Here is a 24,051-nt window from a genome sequence, read left to right as displayed (position 1 = left end):
GAAGTCACTGGAGAAACCTCATGGTTAGGGAGTCTCACTGTGCACGTTGCTATTCCTGTCCCCTGGGGCCTCTCAAAAGCCCGATTACTGTCAGCCAGGAGGTGACATGCTATCACAGCACCTGACAGGAACTGTGAAGGAGCAACTCTTCCTCTTCCTTTTAAAAGAGGAGATTGCGGCAGTCAGCTGCTCTCAAGACAGGTGCAGGCAACAGAGATTTGGCACTGAAGAGATGTCACCTTGCGGCAGGGCAAATCAGTCACCTCCCCTCCCAGCGCATGTGCCAGAAAAAAGGTCTGTGTTCTGGTATGATTTATGGTGTTCAATTCACCGCTCCAGCAGAAGAGCACGTTTGTCAGTATGACCCAGACTCCAACAGAGACCTGTGTAGCTATACCCCAAAAAGCCATGTAGTACAGACTGCCCTACCTCAAATTGCAGCAAAGGGGCTTGGACTAGTGTCTTCCATAAGCAGACACAACAGCGTTTAGCACAACTTAACCTGCCTCCCCTGTTTTGGCAGATACAGGAAAGCAACACCCTGAAATCCAGAAATGTTTGGTCAGCAAATGGAAGCCCCTTGGAATAGTGGCAAAGGAAACTACAGGAGAATAAATTCTCACTGACATATGGGGAAAGTAACTCATCTTGGTCAGTGAATTACAGCAAGGGGAAACTAGTGTAAATCAGAACCTAACCCCATCAGCCTAACAAAAAGCAGATGGATCTTAACCATTTTTAAATATTTTCTTTCCTAATCTACACCTGGCTATGAGGGATAAGTAAAATGGTGTGCACCCACCTTCTAGCAACCATGAAAAAGTTAACAGACTCCTGTAGGGAAATCTTTTTGCTAGAGATGCATTACCTGTAAAACACATTATTGCTCTTCTTTTATTAGTACATTATACACAAAGGAGGAAACAATTTGTCACTGCTAGATGTTTTCTCACTTTTTTTCTTGGAAACTTCAATTCTAAAAGACACACATTAAAATAAATACAAGAGTAGAAAAGTGGGCTTTTGAGATCAAACATCTGAAGGCTGAAGTGCAGGACTATAATGCCTGAGGTCTTCTATCCATTACAATACATTTGAGTCAGTGCATGGGAGTCAAAAATGGACATCTTGTTGTGCCAAGTGCTGTAAAAAAGGCTTCCTCTCAACAGAGGTAGAAGATGACAAAATAAGATGGATACAGGTGGAAAAAGTATACAAGGAAATAATGAGACAATGCTAGTAATAGCAAGAGCAGCTGCCCACCCTGTACGAACAAGGCATGCAGTCAGGAATGGGGACTTCTGACATGGCATCCTGAGCAGCCAGGAGAGCAGGGAAGCCACCCACAAAGATGGGCAGCACCAGAAGAAGAACTTGTTGGAGATAATTTCTGACAGTTCAAGAACCTGTTGAAATTTTAAGTAGACCCTTTTACCTTCCTGGAACAAACCACCACCTGCCGCCCTGCAGCAACAGTGTTGACATTTTTGGAGGACGTGGGACAAAGGAGAGTTTTGCAGAAGAACAGTGAAGTAATGTTGCAGTTGTTTATAGCAGCTTCTCACAAGTGGGGGAGAAAACACAAGGGTGATTGCATGAAAATTTTACAAGTGGGAACATAAGGTGAATTCGTGAGCTGGCTGGAAGCAAAGATCAACTCTGCTAGACTAAATTACGCACACACTAAGCAGGACAGAAATAGAATGCAAAGAACCTTGAATACAAAGATGTAAGAAAAAGGAATAGGAGACAAGTAAAATACAAGGGGGGGGGGAAAGATGAAAAGCAGAAACGACCAGAAATGAGCTTTCCAGATAAGTATTACTTCCTGTGAGACCTTTGGCAAGTTACTCTACTTCCTCATCAATACCATGGAGATAAAGTTTCCTGCTGTCACCACCTCCCTAAAAGCTTTAAACTCCTGGTTGTCTGTACAGAAATCAATCACAGGGAAGAGACAGGGATGTACAGAAGGTTTGGGCCTTAAGAACTGTTAACATTTTGTAAATGAAGCTTTAATCTTCACTATTATGTTGCCATCAGGGTTAATGCATGTTCTTTGTTTAAGGTACAGAGAAAAAAAATACACATTGTGTTTTGGTAAGCAAGAAGGTGAAAAACAAATTAGACTTCTATTCATGTTCTCCCTTCATTACCACACAACCGATCTAAAACACACAGAGATAGTTTATGGCATGAGGGGTTACAGACCACAACTGTGCTAACCTCATGAGGCCACAAACACACAGGGCAGACAACCAGCACATTATCTTCCACATGTATGTTGACTCACAGCTTGAGCCTGACCTGCGGTTTTCCCTGACTTCTTTTTTTAAGATCACAATGAACTGTTCTTCAGCTTGCCCCATAGCTGTAAGCAGCAGATCTGTTGGGATATTTCTATGTTTTGATAATTTTCTTCAGTGGTGGAGAGGAGGAAAACAATACATTTTCTATGCAGTGAACATAAGCTACAATTAGAAAGGCCCTTAAACTCACAGCTCCTCAGCTGCTATAAACTGGCACAGATCCATTAAAACCAATTGGCCAGATTCCCCAGACAGCTCAAATCAGTGTCACTCCACTGAAGCTGATGAAGCAACACCAATTAGTAGAAGCTAGGGATCTGGCCCATAGCCTGCACTGCAGTCCAGAAAGACCATCTGTCTTAACAGGACTCGAAACCAAAAGGAAAGTCTGTGTCCTTATAATTTACTCAGTACTACTGAGACAAGTGATTTCCATGGTGTTAAGTCAGGTAGACTAAACAAGAGCAATAGGAGATAAAAACCCATTTATTGTTTCTTCCTCAGTATAGCTTTACCAGGGAAAGTTATGTAATTTCTTGCAACATACTCCATGAGGCAATGAAATGTGAAGGCAAGAAGGAGACAACTGAGGAGAGAAGAGGGACAGGAATAACACTATAAAGAATTCAAGGTATTTAATGCATTATAGGCATGACAAACTAGAGTGTGCTGCCCTGCTCATGCTGACTTTTTGTTAAACCCATTCCCACTGATGGCAGTGGAAAGAGTGGCGTAACACAATGCTGCTCAGCAGCACAAGGGAGGGGCAGCATAAAAGCAGAGGAGAAGGTTCAGGTAGTTCAGCTTTGTATTTTGGAAGCTGTTATAAAAAGCCTCCATATTCAAATTTCATGGGAATTAGGATACCATTTTTACCATTCTAATTGTGAAAAGCCAGATGCAGAGCTAGAACTAACTCAGTAATCAGCACTAGGGGAGAAACCATATCAAAGCATCTAGATTCATGTTTTGTGGCTCATCGGTAGAAATCAAAATTATTTGTGCAAAGCCCCCTTGAGGTGTCCAGCAAAAAGCAGTGTCTTTGTCATGCTGCCATGGGATAGCTCAGTCTAAGTTTTCTGTGGTGAAGAATTCACAATTCTCTTTACATGAACAAGCTGACTCTGCACACAGGAACTCACTGGAAAGAAAGAGTTTGCTTACACCCTTAACACATGCACACATGCATGTATTTTCAGGGCACAGAGTGTAAATGAACTGTGACGACGAGATGCTTTGAATTCCAGGGGACCAAAAACATCCCCATGAGTTCTGGGCACCACAGTGTTACTCTGCATCTGCTCATGCAGCCATTGTTTGTCCTAGAGGCTAATGCGTAACACAGATGAGTAAAAGTGGGGCTTTGACACAGAAAAATTTAACTGCACCTTACAAGCATCTGCCCTCAGCAACTCTTTCTCACCCTGCTCCTAGCTCTCTTGTGGCTCCACCAGCTACCTGATCGACCCCCAAAGGAAACTCTGAAGTGGAAACTCTGAAGACCTCTCTCAAGACAGACTCTCCTCAAGACTGCAACTGAGAAGTGGGAGTGAAAAAGTTTGCACACTGGGTAAGAATTTCTTCCAGTGTGCAACGTTGGAATGACAGAGGAGAGAAATCCTGCTTTAACCTTGCATTCTATTTTTAATGTTTGGAGATGTTTTGAATGACATTGAGAAAAGATGTGTGTGTTTGAAAGAAAGGCTACCAGCAAAATCAGTGCAAGCAGGCTCTGACAATTGGGCTCTACTGGCACCGTGCTGACACAAGGCAAGCAGCTATTCAAGACTAAGCCTCTCCAGGGCTCTGGCAGTGCTTGGTGCTAACTGCACCACAGCACACAGAGAATGTGTGATGCAAATCCAAGTCTGTAATCACTAGCAACTCATTGAGCAGATTTAAGATTTAAACTAAACTACATTTGAATAAAGTATGCACAAGTGAAATACTGCTAAGCAGCTTTGCATTTCAGTGCTGTTATATTGTGATCAACTTTGCAGAAACAGGGTTAGTTAGGCCTGTTCCACAGCTGTTTCATAATAATGAATTCAATCAACTTTTACACATTGCCAGTCCTTCAGCCTTGGTCTAAGGTCTGAAAGAGCCACAAAGACTGCAGCTTGCCTTCAGTCATCTGCATGACAGAATCTTCTCAGCTAAAACTGGTTCCGTGCTTCAGCTGAAGTCACTATTTGATCCACTGTTCACAACAAAGAATTATATTCCTCTTCGTCAGATTTGTAGTACGTGATCTGCAAAGATCAACGTCTTCCTAAGACTTTAAACCTGTCTGCTAATTACCAATATTAACACAAGAAAAAATATCACAAATATAATTTCCTTCTATAAATTAAATTATTGATTTTGAGAGGAGTTTCACTTGAAGCATTCCATTTTGGTTTAACTTTATAAAAAAGTACTTTCAAGGAAAATCTTGGTCTTGAGTTATTAATTTTCAAGAAGTCAACAAAAATGTTTATTCACCCACCTCTTCTATGTCTCTTCTTTTTTCATAAATAATCACATTCTTGTCATGAGAAACAAGATCTTTGCAAAGTTCTCAACAAGGCAGGCACTTTCCTGAAGATGCTCTTGATTTTTATATAAACTGCTCTGGCATCATGTAGTCTACCTAAAGCTAACACAGATTTGCAAATTCATACATAAAACACTATACTAGCTAACAGTCATGACCATTGCCTACCTAATATGACTGAAACAAAAGGTTTAACGTTTTCCAAATTCCTCAAATGCCAGAAGTCCTTAACTCTTGCCACTTTCACCAGGACTTGAATGTGTATATTTCACATACAAATCTTAAACAGAAGAAAAATTACTTGTTCACATAGCAACATCTATGTTTTAAGTCTCTACCTTCCCACTCAAATAATCACCAATCCCAAACCATGCATTACAGTCTTAACTATCTTCAACAAGCACGCTGCTATTCTAACATGAAACTACCACTGTAAAGACAAGTGGAAAGCTTTTTTACAGCAATTTACCTAATATGCATAAATTGAAGGAAAGGCATGTACCTCAGACAGCAGAAAAAGTGGAAATAGGGAGAAGAGATAAAGAGCCAGGTATGTACAGTACTATATTATCATCTTAATTGACTACAATGTGAAAACGGTTAATTTTTTTTTTTAAGCTTGACAGGGCCTTGGAAGCTTGGTATGTATTTTTAAAACCACTAAGCTGAAAATAATTAAAATTGGAAAGCATCTGATCAAAAAAACTGACCCAAGCCCCGTCAAAATAATTCTCTATCTCAAATTAATTCATAAAACATATTTGAGGATTTTAACATAGTTGCTATTCAAGAGCTATAGCTGCACAGCCGTCCTCATTGAATACACACACAACAATTCTGTTTCCCTGTGCACTTAGTTTGCTTAAACGCTTCCAACCTCTTAGTCTCTGGCTTGAGGCTGCAGGGTAAGTTTCACTGAGGAAGAAAGCACTCAGATGAAATGATGACTCACAGACTTTAAACATCATTCTTAAGCATGCAAGATCTGCACCTCCTATAACACATATTTTGCCATCCTAAAACACGTTAACCATCTTTGTCCTCTTTTCTAAGCCAAAGAAAATCTTTGTTCCAACTCTCCAGACTCAAACAATTTCAAAGATTTAATCAAAATTAAGTAGTTAAGGGAAGTGATAATTACTCAAGAGACTAAGGTCAAAAGGCCTAGCGCTACTGTGTCTCCTCATTTTTTGTAGAGTACAAAAGATGACATCCTAGCATGTTTTTGAACAAGTGTTTTCCTCATGCAAGAGAACCGTGTCTGCAGAGCAATCTTTATCAAATTCTTTTACTTATATTGGCAGGGGAGGGCAAAAAAACTTAAGATCTTTCCTTTGTTTAAATGCATTTCCTGCCTTCCTTACTGCTATAGACTGTGTTGTGGCAGGCCTATTTATAGTCCAAAGAAAGGAAAAAGCACCACTGGAGGCAGGAAAACTAAGTTGGGAAAGAATAGAAGGAAGTGTGGCTGCCATTTAGCCAAACAATCTAGAACTAATTGAGCTCAAAAGAGTCCCAGCCTCATTGAAGCTGCTGGGAGTGAACAGAGCACAATCCTGCTTCTCTCTCTAGGGCCCTGCCAGGGCTGCTGAGCGTGAGTCTCATGTACAGGACACTGCTGGGCAGCATATAATCTCAGAATCTCAACACCATGAGAACCCTTTAAAAACAGGAGTGTGCTGAAAGTTAGATACCTATCAAATTAAGGTAAGTGTCTCCTTCTGGCATTTCTGCTTGCTGCATTCTCCATGTCTCTTCAGATGTGGCCAGACTGGTAAATGAAAACAGAATGAGCTTTGGAGACGGAACTGTATCTGATTTTTAGATAAAGGCTTGGCAGGATGTCTGATTTTTAGATAAAGAAATGTGAATTCAGTTACGGATTCTTCAGAACTTTCCTTAAGCAAAAGAAGCCTTTGCCATATGTCCATAAGATAACTTAGCTGTTTTCCTCACCTGTGTCATGTTCATCTTATAATCTGCGATTAAGTACTAGAGAAATTTGATGCCCCAAATAAAAATAATGAAGTCAACTCTGCATTAGGTTAAACATACAGATTTAGAGACAGAGGGAGGGAGGGAGAAGTATATGTAATATATATTTATACAAGATGTGTTAATTTAGAATACATAAACGTATCAAAATGTATATAATTTATAACTGAAGTTTTGTGAGAATTTAGTCTTATACTCATGAGGTACATATGAAGGTAGGAACTTAGCCAGAATTAAAGCACCTGAAAGTTTCTATAGTTTTAGATTTATTATGGCAGGTAATGTGTGTGTGTGTGTGCGCGCGTGTGTGTGCGCGCACGCGCACACATGTGCATACATAAAAATATACTATGTATAGATATTGATATATATTATTCATTGTGGTTTGCATTGCAATACCACGTAGTTGCCATTCTGAGGTCTAATTTAAACTGACAGTAGAATGTGAGTGGAAATTTTTAATCTGCTTATTTTCAGATACTATACACAGAGTTATACTATCATGACTGCATGTGTAAAAAGCTCCATTTTAAGACATACCAGTGTACAGACCATATTAATTCATTGAATTAGCATCAACAAGACAGACTTTTAAGAGGGAAAAATGAGAAGTTATTTTAAGATTGTACTTGATTTCTTCGATTTCCAACATGTCCTTTGCTCTTCTAACAAAGGAAATGCTGTTGTTATTTGAAGGCAGGAGGATAGAAGCTGTAGAATACTAGATTCAGGATTTCATCATGCGATTTTCATCTTCTTTGAACAATCTATGAGAATAACCTTTGTATTAGTCTCACTTGTGTTAACACATTACCTCTATGCATACGCCATTCAGATTATTCGTTATTCAGATGTTGCTTAGGATTAGTGGTTTATTGTAAAAAGTTGCTGGTGAGTAAAAAGGAAGTGTGATGTGTTGTTATTTTACTGTATCCCCGTAGGATGCTATTATGTTTAGAGTCTGTTATTGTAAAGATAGCAAGGCAGGATGTCATCCATGTAGGTGAAAAGCAGCGATAGGACAATTGTAAACAGCAGCAGTCAGCTGAAAATCTGATCCGGGGAGGTGCCAAGCAGCAATTCCAAAGAAGCAGATGTTAGTCAGTGCTCATAGAAAGGATCAGGCTTTTCTTTGTCTGATTTCAAAGTACTCAGTTATTTACAGTAATTCTCATTTCCAAGAGGTTATAAGCCTGATCTTGTGAAGAATAAAACACTTGTAATGGGAGTAAAAATAGAAGCCTGTACAGATATTTGCAAGAGAAAGCTCTTTAGACTGCAATTTGAGTAACTAGCACAGCATGCTCTCATTCAGGTAACACTCCTTGCTTTCAATTTCAGTAACTGATTCCCCTGCACAAAGACTGAGCAGAAACCAAAAAAAGGGTTTTAATTTAAAAATGTAAGATGAAGCTATGTAACTACCATTACACTAGATAAGCTTTGCTAAAACTCATAGGATGGGGGGAAGGAATGGAGGCAAATCTGCAGATAAATACTCACCTAAGCAAAGAAGCTTTGCAATTTCTGCTGTTAAACAAATGCAGTCATTTCCGTGAGATGTCAGTTGCACAGCTATTGCAATACAACTGAACAGCGAACACTGGATTATTCAGATTTATTCAGGTCTGCAACACTCACCACAACATTATTTTAAAGCTCGGTATCCCTGCATGACCGTAGCAAAACAGAGACCACTGCTTAGGTATAAGAAGATCATTTGCAAATCAGCCAGTTACAATGTAATTATACAGGAAGAGGTAATAAAAAAATGTACTGATGCACTTTTGCATTTATCTGCGGAAAAGATATTAGAGATGGTACTTAGAAATTGCCTAATTAATACTCTTAATAAATTCATATCCTTAATGAAGAATTAACAGAACAAATTCTGATGAGAGGCACAGATGCAAACCCACTGAAGCCAAGAGAGTTGCTCACACCACTGAGAACAGAGTTTTTTGTTCTGAAGGTAAGGACAACCTACTCCACTGGCTACTCAACTAGTTTCTGTTTCTTATAGTATGCTGTATGGGGAACATGGCAGTAGCTTGAAGCTACCCTACTCTTCCTTCAATCCCTTCTCCCATTTTAGCATCTAGGACAGGCTCAAAGCAACTCAGGATTGGGGAAAATGTGTCAGCAGTATGGCTAGTGGTGCTCAAAACATACTATACTGTTTCCAAATAAGACAGATTATTTTAGAAAAAACCCGGCTTAGAAATTAGTTAGGTTTTCTATCTTCGAGAACTTAGGGCTAGTGTTTTCAAACTTGTCTCTGTAACAGCAAGAGTTAGTAACCCTAGTTTAAAAAATGGAAACTGCCTTACATAGTCACATAATCACAGAAGTAGCAGTTTTAGGGGGAAAAAAACCAGATGCATAAAAAGGTTTGTTTCAAAACAGCACGAGTTCACAAGTTCATGAGTTCAAAGTTTGCAAACTGAGAGTTTTGTCCTGAAGATACAATAATTCCAGAAGGCCTCAGAATGAAATTTACACCCCTGCACCTTATAAAATCTTACTACCTGCTAGGGTCTAACTACTCTGCAGGAGATTCTTTGTATATAAACACTTCTGAGTGTTCACAAGTACTAACAGGGTTGCAATTATTAAGACTCCAAGCTAAAAATTAAATAGGAGAATTTGATATACCAGAAGGAAGTGGAGGTTCACATGCTTTCTACCCTGCCATTATTTTGCCAGGAGATATAAAGAAGTCTAGGGTTGTCACATAAATACTTCAGTCAACTGTCAGTACTGTGTGGGCAGCATGGGTTTCTGGTTCCAGGAAAGCTGACTGACTTAAAGAAAAATCACATGACTTAAAAAATAATGCACTTCGGGTGACAGACAAAATATGCCATGCTTTCATGCAAAGCTAGCTCAGGTTTAGTAGGATTTATTATTCCTCATGCAATTGCTCCAGTGTAAGTATCTTAATTTCTCCCTAAGCCCCTATTCCACTATACCAGACGCTCTTACAAGGGAGCTTTGTGCTCCAAGTCACAGTCAAGCCCGCTAACATTACAGGAAAAAAAGAGCAGAGACTTAGAAGTACCAGTGTGTCTGTTTGGGCAGTCAAAGCAAGATTTTTTGAGAACACATGTACAGTCTACAGTAGTCTCACTCAAAAAGCAGAACAGGGGGAGAGGGAACATAAAAAGAAACCCAGCTAAAACACATTAAGAAATCAAAGTTCAATATTGGACAGCATCAAAACAGTTCTACAAAGAGAAGCAGCTGCTCAACACAACAGAAATGTCAGTGCTAAAAAATAATTTCTTTGATAATGTCTAAAAAACCCAGCTTATAACTATGTGCTGAATAACATCCTGACTCGTGCAAATGTTTATACAGGTGCTTAAATTTAAGCATATGAGTAGTCCCATTGATTTCAAGCAAAATTATTTCAACAGGCTGATAAAATTTAAAGCCAGGCAGAGTCATTAGATCATCTAGTCTGACTTCAAACACAGCATGCTAATTTTACCATTCCTCTTGTCCAAAACCCAAAAGCTTGCCTGCTTACAACAGAACATATGGATATAGTATGTTCAAGATAAAAGTTTAAGGGGAAGACCATGATGTTCTACATGCATGAGCAGCGACTCACTACAGTGAGAATTGTTCAAGTTGACACAAATCCCTTAGCTCAGATGGGAATGAAATGTTGCACAGGCTTTGTACCAGCTTATTGCACAAGGGTGAAGGTCAATGTGTGTATGGAAGATGGACTGTTTCTCCCAGAAGTCTATGTGCTATCAGAAAAAGCCATTAACTTTACTTTGGTTGCTTTCCTACTCTTCTAGTGGACTAGAGAAGTACTGTTGCATAAGCAAGGATGAATGAAAAAGCTGCTTTACAAGTCAATCTTCATGCCAAAATGCAGCTATATTTTTTGCCTTCAGTTCTCTCATTTCCCACAGACCATGTGTAAACTGTGGTACAAAATAAGGAGCCACTCTTCAGAAGCAGATGAGACATAGAAGTATTAACCAAATGGAGACATAACAGCAAAAATGAAATTGTCAAATATCATCACTTGAACACACATAGACAGTTTAAAAAGACTTATTATTTGAACAAAAATTGTCCCACTGGCATTGTCCCACTAATTAATTCATCATAGTTTACATTATAAAGCTGAGGGTCACTTCAGTTAGAACAAAAATTAATGTGTACCAACATCTCTGTTTAGATAGCTCAGCATTCTTAGAATCCTTCATGTCCTAACATACTTTATTTTTCCAACACAGTGTTTCATTGTTATTTTAGATTATTACCATACCACAATTATCTTAGGGGGCTGGAGACAAAGATAAATCTTCAAAGATCAGCCGGCTCATTACTAAAGGGAAAAGGAAAACTGAAATAGCATTCAATCTCAACTGAACTACAAAGTATTCTTTATAATTCCAGAAATGGGAAGAGGCAAGGGAGGGGAGTGGACTAATGCTGAATTCTTCCAAGCTGCTTGACCTTCCTCCCAGTCATGACTAGTGTCTTCTTTCTCTCTTAAAACAAGGAACCTCCATACTGCCTTCATATAATGCTGTGGTTTTATACTGCAAGACAGCCTATATGGAATTCTGCACACAGCATATCATTCTATTATAGTTCTATTCTATTCATTCACATCTATTCTATTAGAGTAGGAGGGTGAGTAACTGTCTTAAGCAATAATTAAAAGCAGAAATAAGATAAAAAAGTAGGCTAGCGTCCTCGTACCATTAAGAGACATGAAACTGGAACATTAGCAACAGAGAAAGGCCCAGATTCAAACAAGTGTAATAAATACAGTAGTTATATATACAGAGACCTTGGCCCCAAGGGGCTCTGGCATACAAAAATATTAAGTGCTGTGACTATAATAAGCAAATCTCCTCACAACTGATGAGCATGGAAGCAATAGCCTCTCTCATCTTTGCACTGGGTACTTCATAGAGTACATAGAGGGCACAGATGGATCCAAATTCACTCATCTTGCAGTAAGTTTGGAAGCATGAACCCCGAGATGTTTGCATGCAACGCAGCAGATCTCAGACAGGTTGCTGGATAACATATTCTAACTGATAAACATGCTGTGTGTTGGACTTAGTGGAGACCCTGCCTGCCAGTTCTACCAGGTTAGGCATTTGTGATCCATGCCTCATTTTACAGTGCAAGCACAAGCTTAAAGTGCTATTGTTTACAAGGGAGTGGTGCATTAGTTTTTAATATTTTGACAGAAACTGTTAAAAAAAATTGTTCAGTTTTCTTCTAGGGAGAGGAAGGAAACAGGCTTGGTTTTTTGCTCTTTTCTGGGTCTGTTACTAGACTCCATTGTTTCCACTCTTGTAAAGTCAATGCAAATGGACTATGTCAAGCTGCAAGGTGGGATGTATTGCTTCAGGCTGATACTCAGATACTCAGTACCAGCTCGTGCTGCCTCACTGAGAAGAGACTGACTTACTGAACCAAGAACCACTGTGACATCAGTGGTGGCAACATGTACATCAAAACAGAAAAAACATTTTTCACTACTTATGTATAATGCAAAATTGGCAGAATAACATTCTCTCTGATGCACATTTTGACTGAAAAGCATACTCAGAGGTGATTTATACAAGACAAAGCTGAAAGTAGTTAAACTTACAATAGGAGAGACAAGTAAAATACAAAAGTCCCAGAAAGCTAGGTACTTTCTGTAAAACAGAAATAAATGCATTATAAAACATACGTTCACTGACTTGAAAACTTTTTGTGCAACTATCATTCCACTTCATGTCTGAGAGAGGATGTAATGAAGAGCTCTGAAAAAAGCGCTGATGTCATACTCCTGTTCACTTGTACTCATTTGCATCAATTGTGGGAAAAAACATACTTGTTAAAGATTTTTAAATGGTAAAGGAACTGCTGATTAACTCAAACTTACTAGACGCAGAAAAGACAACAAAAACTGAGAGCCGCTGTACATTCAACATTGCAGCAATGCCCCATCCTTGTTCAGGACGACATTCACAATGAGGATGGCTGGAGAAACCTAGAAAACAAATCTCTTCTAAATGCTCAAGTCTGTTTAGAAATCTTCAACTTCAGAACAATCAAGGTAGTATTGGAAAAAACACCCTTTATGACAGATTTGGTTTTGTGCTTAGTGGTGCTACTGCATCTAGGTCTAGAATTACAGGAACGCACTCTTCAAGCTCTTTTTCTGAAATGAGCATATCCACCCTGTAGAATATAACTATTCAATTTAGTTGGTAATAGACAGTGAAGAGCTTTTGTTGCTTTGTTTTGTTGTTTTTTTTAAACAATCATGAGTGTATTGTTGTTGCTACCGAACAGGTCCTTATCACCTGCTTTGACTGCACGGCACAATTTCACCCTGTCCCTTAGCAAACGCAATGCCACTACCCTTTAGCATTCACAGTGTAGAACAATTTACATTTGTCAGTCCATCTCTGTACTTCAAGGATTACAAGAGAAAATTTCTCATTTGTTTCTAAAAGAAACAAATTCTTTCTAAAAGAAACAAATTCCATTTCAATAACTGACAGTGTGAGAAGTACATACACATTAATCTATCAGTTGCTTTGGATCAGCTATTTCCTGAACTGCTGCTTTTGTAAAAATGGAAGTCGCAGTATTGAATGAGAAGCATCATGGATAAACTCACAAGCAGCATGCAACCTTGTCATCAAACAACTAAGAATCTATTAAACAAGAAAAAGTTGCTGAAAGCACTGAGAAACTTGAAACAGAAATGCCTCATGCTGCATACTGTTGGTCACTTGGTGTCTTTCAAGACATAAGGAATTCCTCATCCTGGTCTACCCAAGCACCTTGACTGAACATCAAGAGATGTTTTTGATGCAATTCCATGTTTGAAGACAATACACTGGATAAAAGACAAATTTATTGGCTCACCCACACATCATCTAAAATAATTAAATAATACTGAGGATCTTAATATGATGAGGGTCTTAATACTACTTTTAAAAAAAACTTCCTTTCCACCACAGCCTTTTCACTACAACAGCCCGTTAGTGCTCAATTTATGCTGCACGCTTTCGACAAGGTGTTTCCACTTACAAACATGTCCTGCAACAAGACAAATACAAAAACAAGAATTATGACCTCTCTCTGTGAAATGGAACCAAGTAAAATGAACTGAAAATAAAAAACATTGTAGTTTTACAATAATAGTAACAATTTTAATAATTAAAATTTCTTACATATGTGGATATAAGGAAGGAACTATAAATGGCCAGCTTCTCTGTGAATACTATGGGCTTTGCGAGGGAGGGAATAAGGGAGGAGGAGAGTTGGTTTTGTGGATTTGGTTTTTGTTTGAGTAGGTTTGAGGTTTTCATTCACCCCATTAGTCATTGTCATCCCCTTTCTAAATCTGAGGACCACAGGTACAGAAAAATTAAGACTATCATCTCCTATTTTTCATGCCAAATTTGTAATCCCTAAAATCTAGTATCTCCCTATACTTCTTCAGAGAAAATACTACATGAGTTAAGGCACAATTATCATTAAATTACAGCTGTGAGTGCACAGCATTTGCACAAGCCAGAGCACGGATTCTAAGCTGGATATCAAGAGGAAAGAAGGAAAAGGAGAGAGGAGCCACTAGTAATGTACATGAGTGAAAAGGTTGCCTTAAGTGATTTGGTCATGATTTGTCATGCTATTCCCACTACTCTTATACAATCCACCCTTATCGTCAAACTTCATTCTTCCACCTCCCACCTCTACCTCCTGGATCCTCTCTCCTTTACTATTATACGTCTGTGCTTCACAGTTGGACTAGATGATCATTGTAGGTCCCTTCCAACTGAAATATTCTATTCTATTCTATTCTATTCTATTCTATTCTATTCTATTCTGTTCTGTTCTAATTTCTCTCCTCTCTACCTCTTCTGCACCTTAGCACCTTCACTGCACTTCCCTCCTCCTAACTCCAATAACCTCTTCTCCACTCCAATAACCTCTTCTCCACATTCCCCTCCATTCCAGGCATACTGCTTCTGGGTTTTCCACTATGCAGACCAAGTGCTTAGGAGAAAACTAAGAGCCATCCAAAAGTGGTGGGAAGATCGCCGGAGGATGGGTAGGAGCCGCTCTGGAACATGGCATGAGAAGCACTGAGGGCATGGACCATTGGCAGAGTGGCTTAATCCCCAGAGAATTCAGCAGCCACAGTTAGAAACACCCACATCTCTACTGAGCAAGTGAAAACATCAGTCAGAAGCTTACAACTGGGCTGAATGTTTACTAGGTCAACAAAAAAATCCCCCACTGCCTGCCATGATGCAACTGATCTGTCAAAAGGCAAGTCTGTACTTCAGAGCCTAGAAGTGGTGGTGTTTTTCAATGCCACACTTGAAAGAAATGTTTAACAGAGCACAACAATTTTTTTCCCTCCATTATTTCTGAGAATGGGATTATCAGATATTTTAGCTTAATTCATGAGCTCCAAATTTCAGGCAGGTACACAGCATATCAAATTGCAGTTTAAATTACTATATTCTCATATACTGAAAATCACTCAAAAGCATTTTTTTTCCAATGGAAAGCAACTAGCAACCTTAACTCTAGGCATTGCTATAGGCTCCACCTATGACATATAATTGCTGATATAAAGAAAGGACTGATTTCAAGGGCCATACCTAAGGATGACCTAATTTGATGATACCTTATCTTCTCAGCTCTTGCTTTCTTAGCCATAACATGACTATTGGGTGTACCCTTGGGTATGAAAGGGGAGGTACACAGTACATTTGCAGTACTCCTGTGCCCCCTAGAGCATTACATTGAAGAACTTGAAATTGACTTCGATTGCTAGGGATACAGCATAGCCTATAGATGTTTAAAACTGTTTTAATGTAATGCAAGGTTGAGAGACTTATATACAGTATTTTCAGCAAAATTTCCTTTCCATTATGTCCTTCAGATGCCCTTTAGCTGGCAGCTTAGTGTAAGAGCTGTTGGACTATTTATAGCAGACTTTTTAATTGCACTTAGGTATTTACAAAACATCCTGTCTAGTGAAGGCTTCCATGGTCTGTTTTCATTCACTTCTGCTGATAGTGAAGGCTATATAATATCTGAGGCAGTGAGGCAGACCAGCAAACCAGGCACTGTTTATTAGTTATGGATTCCACATATTCTAAAAGCCTGCAGTCAAATCATAGTGCAATCATTTAGGAAACAAATGTAGTAACACAGACTTGCAGTTAGTATAATCTGACATTATGTCCACTGAGAGTCTTACGTCCTGTTACATAAACTCCAGAAGAACACGTTAACAGAAAAAGACATTTTCAGGCAACCCACAAAACAGCCATCCATAATTGCCATATTCAGAAAATAACTCTATATTCCAAAATTTTGCACAGTATCAAAGCACTGATGCTGAGATAAGCTCTTTATCAGTGATCAATTTATAAATGAATGGACCTACAGTTAATTAAATGACACATAAGCAAGACATAGCCAAGTATGTCTAAAAAGATAAGAGAAACAATAGTTAAAAACAAGCCATGAAATAAAGTCTCTCCTACAGTAAGGAGAGGCTCTGGATCCATTTATCCAGAATCAATAAAAGCAAACGACTTCCTGATCTCAAACTGAACCAAAATGGGCAAGTTTCATTCTTCAGTTCTTTGTGACTTTTCTAAAAGTTATCCATACTATTTGACATTAAAATTTTAACCTTACATGCACCCATCCCTATCACAATTCAGTGCTAACTGTACTCATTTTTTGTTGTTCCTGTTCAGTGTTTCTCATAGCATGTCTGAGAAATCTATGTTTATTTCTTGGTTCTTATTTGAGGCATCAATGTCCACAGAGAAAAATGTGGATACAGAGAAAATACCATTTTCAATCCAGTCTTGAGTTGTTTTCTGAACAGAAAGAGAAGCTAATATATCATAGTGTAACAAACAGCAAAGCTTTTGTCATCTAGAAGATGCCATCTGATAGATATAAGAATACAACGTTATATTCATTGTGTCTGCATTAGCTACCTTATTTTTTTTGTATGTTGGTATTTCTTCAAAAAAGGAAAGAACAGAAAAAAAAGAAACCCTCCACAATTTTTTTGAGACTTCTATTTTCAGGAATTATACCCAAATTATTTCTCTGTTCTGGTTCATGATGACTTAAATCTGTCCATCTAGCATGAGGAACTGATAAACTTTTCCCCGCATAAACTGCAGTCAGAGTTTATAGCATTTTTTACTGAGCCATAAAAAAATCATTTATTTGTCTACTCATTTCAGAAAGTACAAAGGCTCCTTTTCTTTTTAGGGAGTGCATCCCAAGTTGTTTGTGGAATATTGCCACTCAGTCATTATCATCAAATTATGTTCCTGTGTGGAGCATGACTATGAAATAAAAATAGGCAGCTATTCAATGCAGAGTGATGACTCTGTTCTGTGTGCTATTTCAAATGGCCCAGGTACTACCAGTATTTAATCAATGATATCAGAGGGTCTTGATAAATGTAAAAGAGTGTGATTGATATTGCATAATTGGAGAAATGGACAAAGTAATATTAATAGCATTTGTGGACTGGTAGACTATTGTGGAACACATTGCAATCACGTTTTCTTCAGTATCAGCAGGGAGTAATTTTGTAACAAAGTTTGTAAAGAAATTTAGGATTAATTTTAAAGCTGCATATAAAGTTCTGTTACCCTTGATCTCAAATGAAAATGCCTTTTAGGGGAAATGAAATGGCATTTATCAACTATAACTCATTTGGTGAATGGGCCATGCCCTAAAGCATAGTGAGTGCTTCCTGCTTTCTCTGAGCAAGGCCTGGTATTTTACGCCCAGCTCTGTGAGCAGCCATCCATGGCCAGGGTCTGCAGGAGCTTCCAACTCAGTTCTGCAGGGGCAGCTCTCAGTCCCTCCTTGAAATTATCATCCTGCCAGTGTCCTAAACTTAAATGAACTCATCCCTAATGGGCTTACTTCTGATTTTTAAATTCATAGTTTTTACAATCATCTCCTCTACCCCTCTTTTAAAGCCTCCTCAGCAGCTCAGAAGGCCCCAGGGTCACACAGCCCCATGCACTGGGACACCCTCTTTAGAGGCCTGATGAAAGTTCCCAAGGAAGCTTGGGGAGGCTTCCTCAATGCAGCCTCCCAGCACGGCCAAGAGGAGCAAGTTGTTGACGTGTTGCCAAGCCTGACTGCGCACTGGGACAAAATTATGCTGCACATCTGCAGCAAACGTTTGCTGTTTGCCTAGCCGTTAACCTACTATTTCAGAAGCATTCCTCCTTGCGCTGCACTTACTTACCCCATTTACCAATGCAGAACAGAGGCCTGGCATCATACTACGCTCAAGCGTTTCAAGCACGAACCCACATCTCAGGCCTCCGAGGTGAGGGGTCTGAGGCGGCTGCACCGGGGGCCTCAGGCCGCTGGGGGCTGCTGTGGGGCCTCCCCGCAGCGCCTCTCGGGCTCACCGCCGGCGCCGGGTGCCCCTCAACCCCGGCCCTGGGCCGGGAACTCGGGCCCTGGGTGACATCCAGGGGCTCCCGTCCGTCGCCTTTCGCGCCTGGTGCGCTTGTGCCCTTTGAAACGTCTGGCCGAAAGGGCGAATTCTCTTAGAAGTGCCGCCGCTAAGGGCGTCGCCGTGCCCTCTGTGAGGGTCTTAACGGTCCTAACGGCTGGCGGGGCGCGCGCCAGCGGCTCTGCCCCACCGCTGGCGAGGGGAGGGAGGCTGTCGCGCCGGGCTCGTCCTCTCGGGCAAAAGCAGGAGCGAGCCTCCCCGGCCATAAACTGAAGAGACTTTCAACTGACGCTTCCTTCTCGGTTATTTATTGTTTGCATACGTTATCAGGGTGTGGGCGCAGAGGTAGACGAGGACAAACAAGGCGCCAAACCCTGCCGCGTCACCAGGGAAAGGTCAGGGGTTCGGGGTGCGGGCAGGAGGCCCCTCACTGGGGCCCCGGCCGCCGGTACTGGGGGCCCCTTCCCCTCCCAGGCTGCCGACGAGGTCCTCGGACGGGCTGGGTACACCCACGTCTGGCTGGGTTATGAGAGTCCATGTAACGCAGGAGGTTTTTTTCTATGAAAACTTGTCAAGGAAACCCAGCAGTTCCCTGCGATACCGAGAAAACGAGAGACCCACAAAGGCATGGGCAATTAGCATGAGAGCTTCTTCCCTGCTCCAGGCTGTGCTGGCAGCGCTGATGGCTGCATGGTTTCATAACCATGTGCGAGTTTATATAATATGAAGAGTTGGGTAAGGTCAAAGGAAGCAACCTGAGTTACCCTTTTTTGCTGCAGCCCTCATCTTCAGTGATTTGCAGGCTTTCATTGGTTTCTGACAAATGTGCCAGCTAGATACGCTATTATAATGTAATAATTTTAACAACAGGCACCTATCATCTGGCTCTGAGCAATTCCTTGAATTGGTTCAAATCTCAGTTGCAGTACTAACTATTGATGCAGGTTGTATTTCAGAAAAATGCCCTATAATGCCCTTTATAATCCACTGTGCAATCTTGCAAGATCTGGATTGCTTACCAAACAATGATATACCAGTACCACATCCTATACTGAGGTATGGCAATTGCCTGTGTTCTGTCAGTCTTTTCAATTTAAAGTACTGCCAGAGTTTCAGCACAGTATATCCTATAAGTGGGATGGGAATTAAGCATTTCAGAAAACGGTGTTTTGCATCTCACCCTCAAAATCCCATTGACAGTATGCCTTTGTCCTTAAATGCCTAAATACCTTTAAATATGTGACCAAGCTAAAAGGAATTAGGCACAGTCTCAGTTCAGTTTCAGTGACGTATGGCTACATATCACCCTGGAAAATTCCATCAGAATCTGTTTATTTCTTGACTTCAGTGTTTCTTCTTCTTTTGTCCTGCATCTGGGAACATGGGGATAAGGATGCTTTTGTTTCCCATTTTGCTCTCTCTGCTTAGACTGATAGTCCCCACCTCAAAGGGGCTGTCACAGTCTGACTAGACAATGTCTGGCACAATGCAGCCCCATAATCCGTGGTGTAAAATGCTAGATACCAAAATTAAAATGATCTCCTGTGTTAATAAGGCACTCATCACTCTACTATCCAAACACGAAAGGTAGTGATGTTGCCCCTTAAGTACAACTAATCCCCAAAACTGGGATTGTTCACATATTTTGCATCATCTGTGGAGTGGCCGGGTCTTAAAGATGCTGTGAATACCACAGCATTTTAAATTGTCCTGTTCCTGATGGTTTAAATTCCTCAATTTAAACACAGCAAATTGTGAAGTCAGAAACAAACCTGAAGTGATCAACAGGGATGTGTTTAACTTTCCATTTGTGCTGCCCCTACTGTCGATTAAGGCTTATCTACTGTTGGGTGTTAGTCATTAAAAAAAAAAAAAAAGAAGTAGCTATGGAGCACATAGCGCCACGTTCCAGTCAAATGCTTTAGCAAAGGCTGCTGTTATGAAAAGGATTTTCTAATAAGGGGAATAATGATCTTCAGATTCTGACCTCCTGGCACGGCAGTGAGATTTATCAGGAGGGGCATGTGACTAGTTAAGACACACAGCCCCAGCTTGAAGGAAACAGCTGCTCATTTCATGCTTTAGCACTTGGCAGCTGGACAAGGAAGGGTGATGTTTGTGTTGAATACCTCTGCAGAACCAAGTACAGTAAGTGTTTTTCCGTGTTTTTGTTTTGTGGGTTTTTTTTTCTAAACTGCCACTGCTTTCCTATTTTCATCCTAGACCTTTCGTGAAAACATTTAAGGGTGAGGCGTATTTTTGTCACTTCATTGATAAGTAGTCATTCATGCTCAGAATGCCTATATTTTTCTGACCTGTGATTAACAATAGCGTTGTTTTTGCCTTTGCGGGAGCAAGACAGGTACAGTGTTTTGTCCTCATACTAGCCGGGGAGGGAAAATGGTGTTTATTTACTCAGATGATGGAGTGAAGAGGTTGTTTATGATGAACGTATTTTCCTTTCGCTGTAGAGCTAGTCAATAGGTAATGATGCAACTTGAGTATAGAGCAATTTCAGTATTTGGCTTAAAAGTACTCATGTAAGGAATTGACAGAGGTACCACCTCAAAAGAGTGTGATCGATCTGAAGAAAGTTGCTTGTAACTGGTTACTTTTTGGAGGTGAATGCAGACATTTTTTTGAAAGAAAAAGGTAGAAGCAGGGAAATACAGGAAGACAGTGAAGGTGCACTGATTAAGATATAATTGAGTCATTCTGGATAATAATGCATAATTAGGTTGCGAAGATTGAAAAAATCCTCCCTAAAAACAGGGAGCGAGTCTCCTAAATATCTCCAAGTTTTTAATTCAATTTATTTTTGGATACTTGCATTTTTTATGGTATTGCTTCATGAATGATTGATTTCCCTATCTGACAATTTTTGACTGTTACGGTCTGAAATTCTGCTTTAAAACACAAGAACTGGAGTATAGGATATATATAAAGGAATTTTTGATCAATTATTTACATAGAGATGAATTAGGTTTTTTGGAGGAAGACTTAGGAGGAATGGGAACAAATGAATGGGTGATGGAGCTTGATATATGATGAGACTGAGGGATGCCAGGTGCTTTGGGGAAGGTTAAAGAGGGGCAGAGGTAGAGAGCAGTGGAGTCCTGTTGAGGAAGGTGTACATCAAGTCAAAAAGCCTGAATTTCAGAACAGGACCAAGGGTAAACACTGGCAGGTTTAGTGAATCATGTGGTCCTTCCTTTAAAGATGGGGAGAATAATCCTTATTCAAAGACTTCTCATGTAAGAAAGAAAACTTTATTTATTTCTCCCTGAAGACTTTTATTCTTCTTTTAAACCATAGTTCATGGCTTTGCCAGTTAACTGGAAATTTTATAGGAAAATGTCAATCAGTTTCAATTGTTCACAAAACCAGAAGTCTGCCTGGCTTCCTGCCTGTTCGCGTCTCCAAGGGTAGACTGCCTTTGAACCAAGAGCTGAAGTACTATCAGGCTACAGTTACACTGCAGCCCTCCCACGCAGATGGCACGCAGCGCCATGAATGCAGCAGGCCCACCGGGCGCTGAGGTGCCTGGCTTTGCACTCAGGAGCCCCTAGTCCCCTGGGAACCTTGGCTGCAATGGGGCCCCTCAGGCCTGTCCAGGTCTCCATCCCATGTGGCACAGGGAGAATAACTGGTCTGCTCTCACTTTTTTTATTCTGATCCCAGAATAACATTCTTTTTCTTCAGAATTGTAGGAATTCTTCATTTTGGGTAAGGCTGTGCCATGGTGTGCTTGTTTCCAGACATTGTATTGTATGTTTGCGATGAATATTCTCTGTTAAGCAAACTGCCCAGTCAGATGAAACGGACTGTTGAAGGGCCATGCTTTGAACCTAAGTTAAACCCCAAGTCCACCAGAAGATAGATAAGAGCTCAGACTGTTCCTGCTCTACCTTCTTCTTCCCTATCTCTGGCACAACCGCTATGCCAGGGTTAGTGCAGAAGACTGATGTAAAGCCATATGGTTCTGCATCAACTGGATTACGAGCCAGCTGTATGTGCCTCATGCAACTGATTTTATTCTCAGGCACCCGTGGGAATTAAGTGTAGTATAAAAGGGAACTAGTGATGATTGCATAGTAAACATTAGATAACTGCACTGCTGAGCTCTCCTTCAGGTAATAATGTCTGAAAACATGTTGTCACAGTGGTCTCTGAATTGTCTCGAAGAAATGTGGTGGGAGAGCTCAGTTTTGTGCCTCTATGGTATTGATTATTAAGGTCATTTACAATAAAGGAGAACAACTCATCACTTGGATCTGCAAAATTTAAGGTAAACAACCCTGCTTTATTTACAGCTTCCAGCTGTCATTACTGTATCTTATTTTGAATGAAATTCTAGACTCATGACTAGCCTTTTAAATCCTCTGTCCACAAAACAAAGAAAACTTGATCAACATTACAAGATTCTCAAGGGTGCAGTTGTTTCAGTCCTTATCACCAACCCATTTTGGTAGGGTACTTACTGTTAAACACAGTGTACTTTGAGAAACGAGTATTGCAGTCTTCAGGGTCTCCTTACTTTATGGCTTTTCTGATTAATTCCAACTGCAGCATCTGTTACTGCAGCACCAGTCATGGAACACCACTGGGGCACACGCTGATTTTGCATTTGAGCAGAAGACACAACCTCTGTACCACCACTCTTTTGTATTATTTTATAATATCCTGATCTCACGAAAACACGTGCTCAGCTTTTTGAATATGCCCCCCCATTATGTTCATGTAAAGTCAAGGCAGGTCTGCATAGGCATGAAGTACATGAGTTAAATTTCAGCATGCTTTGTTTGGGGAAGTGCTCAGCACTTGCATTTCCCATTGATGCATCTCCAGAAAGTCCAATACCTAACAGAAATTGTTCATCCTGGAATTTTTTTTATTGCATAGTAGAGGAGATTTGGTAACAGTGTGACCATTGCTGTCCCTCTGTAGAAGCTCAGTGCATACTCATATCACTGAGAACCTTGTAAAGTTCCTGTTAAATCCTTTTCCTTTACTCTGAGGAAATGATCAGGGCAGCCTTACACCTCTCTGAATCGACATATTTCTGCTCTGTAGCAAAACATCTAGCTGAAGAGTAATCGCAGTTTTGTCAGCCCCTCTCTCTAGTTGAAAATGCCATTATACAGAGGAGCCACTCCCAGGATGTTCCTGAATAAAGAGAGGAAACTACTTTTAAAAATACTGAAGGCATACTTGTGTGGTTTTCTTTTTTTCCTAAGCTGTCTGGGCCTGGCTACAGAACATTTGTACAGGTACTCTAAACAACTTGCACAGAATGTTTTCCAGTAACATATTTGTGGTATAATCACTTTTCACTGCTAAATTTGATAGACATGTTTTCACTTTGGCCCTTTCTTTTAAGGCAGGAATGGCAATGTCTTATACCTGAGTGTTTGAATAAAAAAGCTGAAACAAATTCTAGGTCTTCTGATTTTTGCTGTTCATTGCTTTTCTCTGCGTTCTTTCTATTCGATGTGAATAGCCAGTGCAGTAGTACTTTTTCATTAATAGGTTTGCTTATTGGTATAACATTTAAAAAACACCTGACCACCAGATTAGAGGTGTTGGGACAGGGGAGAACTCTTCTCTTGTAATGAAGGTAAAAGAATATCAGCTACAAGCGCTGGCAATACCAATAAAACAGATTTGGTGAGTCCAGTTCAGATACA

At 40.1% G+C, this 24,051-nt stretch overlaps 1 protein-coding gene across 1 annotated transcript in view; it reads left to right on the top strand.

Moving 5' to 3' along the window:
- The first annotated feature begins 6,508 nt into the window (after positions 1-6,508).
- The window catches only part of RASGRP3 (RAS guanyl releasing protein 3), a 63,975-nt gene continuing 46,432 nt past the window's right edge, over positions 6,509-24,051 (top strand). Inside the window, exon 1 of the mRNA XM_050893918.1 lies at positions 6,509-6,552. The gene's annotated coding sequence lies outside the window, so the exon portion shown is untranslated. The remainder of the gene's footprint in view (positions 6,553-24,051) is intronic.

This window comes from Gymnogyps californianus, chromosome 3 (assembly GCF_018139145.2).
Source record: "Gymnogyps californianus isolate 813 chromosome 3, ASM1813914v2, whole genome shotgun sequence".
Lineage (NCBI taxonomy): Eukaryota > Metazoa > Chordata > Aves > Accipitriformes > Cathartidae > Gymnogyps > Gymnogyps californianus.
This window is presented reverse-complemented; position numbering and strand designations above follow the sequence as displayed.